The sequence below is a fragment of the Chinchilla lanigera genome, unplaced genomic scaffold, assembly GCF_000276665.1.
Source record: "Chinchilla lanigera isolate Chin_1 unplaced genomic scaffold, ChiLan1.0 scaffold00051, whole genome shotgun sequence".
Taxonomy (NCBI): Eukaryota; Metazoa; Chordata; class Mammalia; order Rodentia; family Chinchillidae; genus Chinchilla; species Chinchilla lanigera.
In genome coordinates this window covers 14,149,683-14,157,408 of record NW_004955452.1, presented here as the reverse complement: position 1 = coordinate 14,157,408, position 7,726 = coordinate 14,149,683, and positions in this window count along the sequence as shown.

The following is a 7,726-nucleotide window of genomic DNA, read 5'->3' as shown; positions in this document are numbered from 1 at the left end:
AGGCTGTTGGGAGGGGAGGTTTGGAGGGAAGGGTGGTGGCAGGAGAGGAGACGTGCTGTTATGATACTGAACCTTTGATGTAGGGCCAGGTCTGACCCCAGGACCGCCGCTGGCCACTGCTAGAGGAGCAATGGGAAGCGGCACATTCCTGGGGGCAATTTTCACTCTGGCAGGAAGAGAAGGAAAGTTTCTACTGGGGGAAGGGGTGGAGGAAGGGTGCAGCACTGGAGGGAGCCGAGGCTGGCGCAGCACCCTCTTGCTTCAAGCTGGTTCCCTCACCCTTCTTGGCTGGAGGCCTCCTCTGGGAGGCCTTCCCTGAACCCAGAACTGGTGAGGACCAGCACTCCTGTCCCAGCACTCAGGTGGACTGGCTTAGGTGTAGCCTAGGGCAGGCAGGGAAGCAGCTGCTCTTTCCTGCTGGCTCTGGGACCCTGCACTGTCGGCCGCGAGGGCGGCGCCACTGAGCCAGGCTAGAGGTGGGGTGGGAGGATGGTGTGCACAGGCATGTGTTCGTGGCCACAAGTATTCAGTGCAGAGTGGCTGGGTGCCAGGGCTGGGGTAAACACTTCACATGTATTTCTCACTGAAAATAAATCACAGCCTTATCACACATTTTGCAAATGAGGAAAGTGAGGTGCACAGCTAGTACATGGTAGATTCAGGATTTAAACCCAAATAGCAAATAGTCAGGACTTACATATCTAGATCTTATCCAGGGCATCACTATATATATGTGTGTGTGTGTGTGTGTATTTCAGTGTGTCTCATTTCCTTGTATTCCTGGGGGAGTGTATGTGTTTGTGTGAATTGTTTCATTTAACCAAAATCTAGGCTTGTGCTAGGGGCTGGGACGTGGTGAGGACCCAGACCCAGACCTTCCTGCTGGAAGCTTCTGCCTGTGGAGAAGCAGCTGAATGTAAGATAGGGTGAAGAGCAGAAGAGGGGGCTGAGAATGACAGACAAGGCAGGTCCTGGCTGTGCTTCTCACTAGCTGTGACACAAGCCATTGGAATGCTGAGCCTGGGTTTTGTCTGGAAAATGGGTCTAATAGGGTGTACTTTGTTAGCTGCTTTGAGGATGAAACAGAATGATACATATTGTATATATTTTTTTAGGGGCTGGGGATTTAGCTCAGTGGCACAGCACCTGCCTGGCAAGTGCAAGGTCGTGAGTTGAGTCCTGGTACTGGAAGAAAAACAAAAACAAAACAAAACAATATATATATATATTTTTTTTCTGGCACATACTAAATATTTCCTAATTGGCAATTATGATTAACATGACTATTACTAGGGAAACTATCTTGCAAAATCTCTATATGAAGCAAGGTATGGTGGCGTATGCCTGTAATCCCAGCACTTGGGAGGCTGAAGTAGGAGGATCACCACAAGTTTGAGGCCAGCCTAGACTACATAGTGAGTTTAAGGCCGGCCTAAACTACATAGCAAGACCCTGTCTCAAAAAAATTTAATACATATATATATCCCTCTATATGAGCTGGGTTTGGTGACACATAATTGTAATCCTAGCACTGGGAAGGCTGAGTTAGGAGGATCACTGTAAGTTCAAGGCCTGCCTGGGCTACATGGCAAGACCTTGTCTCTAAAAACTAAATAAACAAAAATGCTCCAAAACCTACTATGTGGATATGTGAGTATCTGAGTGTGTGATTGTTAATTTTGTGAAATCAGGGGATGTCTGTGTTGTTCTGTAGCAGAAAACGCCCCCCACCCAGCCAGACTGCTAGTTGCCCAGGTAACAGTTCCTGTTACAAGTTCCTGTTACTTCTGTCTCCTAGAAACGACTGGTCACTGTGATGCATATTATAAGAACCAATCAATAACCACCAGTTCTCAGCTTCTGTACTTTCTGCTTGCTTATCCCATATAAGCCCCAAACTACCAAGGATCAGGGCCTGATATTTTGGGAATATTTTGGGAATGATCCCAGTCAGTGCCCATCAATGTAAAATAAATCTGTCTCCAAATCATGGGTGTTGTTTCAGTGTTGCCATTGCAGTTCATCACTATCTCCAAGCATCTAGCACAACTTTTCAGCACAGAGGTGTTCAGTAAATGATTCCTGACTGGGTGTTGACCCAATGTTAGTAAAGGGTGAGAAAGCCCCATAGAGAAGAGTAGGTGAGCAGGGAGTCCTCTACCAAGACCAGCTGCTGCTTTCTTTCCTTCCTATCAGCCATGCAGATTGAACCCAGGACCTTGCACATGCTAGCTGAGTGCTCTACTGCCTGCCCATTTGAGACAAAGGCTCACTGAGTGAATATATGATCCTCCCACCTCAGCCTCCCAAGTAACTGAGATTACAGGTATGTACCACCATGCCCAATATGTTTTTTCTTTTGGCAGTATGGGGAATCAAACTTAAGAGGTTCGTATATGCTAAGCAAGTGCTCTGCTACTGAGCTATAACCTCCCTTTTTATTTTATGACAGGGTCTCACTAAATTGTCCAGGCTGGACTTGAACTTGAGATTTTCCTGCCTCATCCTCCTGAGTAGCTGAATTTATAGGTATGGGACACTACATCGGCCAGACTAGCTACATAATTTATGCGGCTCAGTGCAATGTTAAATACAGAGCCCCTTGTTCAGAAATTGTTATGAATGTCAGTATGGCTCGGAAAAGCATTAGGTCACAGGGTGTGGTGGCATATGCCTGTAACTGCATATGCCTGTAATCCCAGCACTGGGGAGGCTGAGGCAGGAAGATCGCTGCAAGTTCAAGGCCAGCCTAGGCTACATGACTACATAGTCAGTTTGAGGCCAGCCTCCTGAACTACATAGTGAGACCCTGTCTCAGAAAGAAGAAAGAAAGAAAGAAAGAAAGAAAGAAAGGCATTCAGCCAAGCCCCCATGAGTGGAGAGTCCCGAGAAACTCCAATAAAAGCAGCTGTGGCCTCCATGTGCCTGGGGAGCACCGCCACCCACCCCTGGAACAACTCCCCAGGTGTTGGGACAGTATAGGGCAGTGGTGGTGAAACTTTTAGAGCTTTCAATGATAACAAACAGCCAGCTGCAGTATGCAAGCCATAGGTTTGTCACCACTGGTCTACGGGGACTGTCCTAGGGAAAGGCTGCTTGGTGTGGGCAGGCAGGAGGAGGTAGGGGAAGGGCCTGATGGCCAGCAGCTCTGTTCCCTGGGAAATTCCTCCAGAGCCAGGCCATGTTCGAGAGCAGCCCTCTGCCTTCCATTCCCCCAGGAGCCCACCCCACCCCACTAAGCAGGCCACTGGGTGGTCTGGGCACATGTGGTCACATTTAGATGTTGATTGAAGCAAAATTGTTATAAGATTAGAATAGTTAAGGTAACTTTAATTTCCACTGCATTACTGGGATTTTTGAAGACCGAGCAGCACGATCCCCTGGGGTGGAAGAGGATTGGTGGGGCTCATTTTTCCAGCTTTGAAGGGGAGGCTGCTGGCAAATGCAAAGCAGGAAGGAGGGTGAGACAGAGGGAAGGACTTCCAGGAAGCACAGAAGCAGAGTCCAGTCCTCTGGCAGGTGTGAGGAGTCTGGGGCTGCGCCTGAGAGCAGGAATTTACTAGCACCACACCCCCTCCCCAGACTATTTGCATGCCTGGGCTGCACATCTGTGCAAATCTTCCTCCCCTCAGCCTGCCAGATAGCCAGCTCCTCCCCACACTCCAGCATGGTGGCAGCACCTGAAGCTTTTCATATCTTTTTTTTTTTTTTTTTTGTCTTTTTGAGACAGGGTCTTGCTATGCAGTTCAGGCTGAACTTGAGCTTATTTTGTAGCACAGGCTGGCCTCGAACTTGCAAGGATCCTCCTGCCTCAGCCTCCCTCGAGTGCTGGGATTACAGTCATGCACCATCACACCCGGCCAAAGCTTCTCATATCTGTTGAGCAAGACAGAAATTTAGAAGGAATGGAAGAATAATGTAAAAATAATGATTATTAGCAACTGTTATTATTAATGATTATTGTTTGGTTGTTATTGAGCCACCGTACCTGCAAAATATCCCCCCCCTACCAGGAATTGAACTCATGACCTTGTGTTTGCCAGGCAGGTGCTTTGCCACTGAGCTAAATCCCCAGCCCTTTTTTTGTCTTTTTAAGACAAGGTTTCACTATGCAGTTCAGGCTGGCCATGAACTCACTTTGTAGCCCAGGCTGGCCTTGAACTTATTATGGTGATCATCCTGCCTCAGTCTCCTGAGTGCTTTAAAAACAAAACAAAACACTTATTTCTGGGCTGGGGATATAGTTCAGTGGCATAAGTGCCTGCCTGGCAAGCGCAAGGTCCTGAGTTTGATTCCCGGTACCAAACAAACAAACAAAAAATCCACTTATTTCTCAGAGTTATGGAGGTTGGAAGCCTGAGAACAGAGTGCCTACATGATTGAGCTCCTGGCGAGGACCCTCTTGCTGGTTTCCAGATGGCCCTCTTCCCCTTGTACCCTCACATGGTAAACAGAGTTCACTGTCTGTTCTAAGGGGACAGTGCCAAAGGGGGAGACTTGGGCAGAGAGCCCAGCTGGAATTAAATCCCAGATCACTTACTTCCCAGCTGTGTGACTATTCATAAGTCAGTTAACCTCTGTGCCTTAGTTTTTCCTTCTATAAAGCAGGGACAATAATAATACTAATTTATTTTTATGAGACTGATGTGCTGCCTACTGTGTTAAGGAGGCAGGTCTTTTTTATCTTTATTTTTGGTAGTGCTGACAATGGGATTCAGGGCCTTGTACATGCTAGACAAGTGCCCTACTGCAGAGCTACACCCCCAGCCCTTTTTAGTTTGAGACAGGGTCTTGCTATGTTGCCCAGGCTGAGCTCAAACTTGTCATCCTCCTGCCTCAGCCTCCTGAGTAGCTAGGATTATAGCTATATATCACCAAATCATACCAATCTAAAAGATTAAATGAGTTAATCCAGGCAGAGTGCTTAACTAGTGCCTGGCATGGTTAGGAGTACTGAGTGTTAGCTGTTGTCCTCAGGGATTGTTGCTGCTATTATCCCCTTTACAGAGGAGGAGTGGGAAGCCTGGAGAAGTGAAGTCACCTGCCCATGGTCAGAGGTCAGAGAGAGGCAGCGTGGGGCTGCATACCCAGGTCTGCTCGCCTCCTCCCCCTTCCCGGACCCCTGGGCAGTGACAGCAGTGGTCCTCCTAGGAGCCGTGCTACAAAATTACCTTGTTTGGTTCAGTTTAACCACCTACCTGTTTAATCTCCCTGCTCAGGCCTAGAACAGCCCTTGAATTCTCATTGTCCAATTTCTGAGTCTCGGGGCTGAGTGAACTAAAGCTCGGAGAGGGGCAGCGATTTGCCCGAGGCCATATAGCTGGTGACCACAGGCAGAGTCGCCCCACTGATATCCAGACTCCCCAGGAGATAGCCCTGCTGTGACACTGAGGCCTTGTCTCCTTGTCTACCAGCTATTTGCTATGTGAAGGAGTGTCCTTGAGCAGGAAAGGAGTGTCCTTGAGCCAGAGATTATGGAGTGTTTCACCAAGGCTCACTCCTGCGCAAGGCCAGGACAAACTCCCAGCCTGGCTGTCCACCCCACCACCAGGGGCTTCCACCTTTGGTCTGTCCCTGCTTAGCTCCTGAGGCTCAGCTGGGGCGGGGTTGCCCCTCACAGCCCGTGAGCACTGGGGCTGTAGGACTTGGCGACACTGGGAGAGGCTTGGTGTCCCAGAGATGGGTGAAAGAAGGAGCTGGAGCCTTATTTCCTTGCACAGCGGTAGGCAGGGAGGAAACGTGGGAAGCTGGGAAAGGGATATGTCACTTAGAACCTGGGGCACCTCAGGAGGAGTAGAGGGACCAGCTGAGTCTGAACTTGAGTGCGGCTGCGTGCGGGAAGCCCATGGGAGCCCCCTTCCCCACGTGCTGTGGTCCCCACTGGCCTGCCTGCTTCAGGAGGCCCCTCCACTGAACCCTCCCCTCAGAGCTGAGTGTTGCATGCAGATTAACAAATGCAATCCCCACAGCCACCTAGAGAGGTTTTCAGGGGGTGGAACTGAGGTACCAGAGGTTAAGCAGCTTGCCCAAGGATATGGGGCTGGTGAGTAGTGGTATTTGGATTTGAACCCAGGCATCCAAATCCAGAATCCATACTGTTCTCCTTAATCTCTGTGGCTTCGCTCCTGTGCCCTCCCTGAATACTCAGACCCCATCCGAGCCCCATCCAGAGCCTGGTTTCCACCCCAGCCTCGGGGGAGGACCCAGTTATCCAGTCCCTCCGGGGTCCTCTTAGCTACTCTGCCGGCCAGCGCCCTTCCCCTTCTCAACCAGTGCCCCGGCCCTGCTTCACTATGTTCCTCTGGGCTTGTCCCGGCAGGAGGCTACAGCGGACCAGCAACCCCCAGTCTGAGACATGGGATGGAATAGGCCCAGGCTTGGGGTGGACGAGGGCGAGAGGCCCCACTGAGGAGTGGCGGGGCTGGTGTATACCTTGGCAGGGGGACAGCAAAGCGGGAGGCCCTTGGAGGGCAGGCAGCAGGAGGAGGAAGGGGCGAGGGGCCCTGACCAGAGACAGCCTGGGCTCTCCCTCTCCTTGGCTGGCCTGTGGAGAGCTCTGCTCATACCCACTTGGAACACGCCTCCCCCCACTCTCCCCCTGCTAGACCAGTTCGCCTGAACTTCCCGCTGCACTTGCTGCCTCCGCCTCCCCCTTGGTGCTCCTGTAGCCTCTGCAGCTGGCTGCTGTCCCTGTCCCCCACCCTAACCACTCGCCCTTCACTGCTGGTCCCAAAGGACACTCTTCGGTGACACTTGGCCCTGTGAGCCTTCCTGGCTTCTAGAAGAACACTGCTTTTGCCTTCTGACACTCCGGTTTCCTGGTTTCCTGTGCTGCCCCAGCTATGCCTTCTCAGCCTGCTCTGCACACTCCCTTGACTGTGGATGTGTGCTGACTTGTGGCACGACCTGGCTCCGCCCGGCTGCTTCCCTGGGCCCACTCTCACCCCCTGCATCACTGCTAGCCCACACCAAAGCCTCCCAATCTCCTGCCCAGAGCTCCCTGCTTCTGAATACCCAGTGTCACCCTCTCTGCACCCCATCAGCCTTTCTCCTGGGCCCTCCTCCCCAAGGCCGAACCGGAAGGAGGCCTGCTCTCTTTGAGTCTTCTCTGGAAGGCCCTTCGCCCCAGCGCCCAAATCCTGCCTCCTCAGCTCCTCAGCTCCTCTCAGGCCGGAGCCTCCCTCCACCCCAGCTCCCCCTCAGGGGGCCCTGCCGGGGCTCCTCCTTCCAGTAGTCCCTCATCTCCATCGCCTCCACACAGCAGCCACGGCGCTCTTTTGAAGCACAAATCTGACCCAGAGCCTTCCGTGGCTCCCCAGTTTCCTACAGGTGAAGTCTTGTGAGCTTTCGCACGGCCCCTGCCCGCCTCTGTGACCGCATCAGCTCTTAGCTCCCTAGTGGAGCGAGCCCACCATGATCGCCCCTCCCGACCCTTCCCTGCTGTCCTCCCGGCTCGGCCTAGGTCACCGTCTGGGGGAGTCCTCTGTGGACATCTCCGTGAGGAGCCACACCATGACCCCTTTTCAGCAGTGCTGTCTCCCCCTAAGCAAGCAGCCCTCAGGGCCAGAGGTCCCGGGACACCCTGGGCCCAATCGCTGGCGTGGGGTAGGTGGGGTGGGGACGCCGCGGGGCTGTAGGGGTCCGAGGTGGCGTAGGGGGGCGTCCGAGGCGGCGCGGGGCGGGGGCCTTGGCCGCGGCGGTGGAAAGAGGTGGTGAGGCCCCGCCC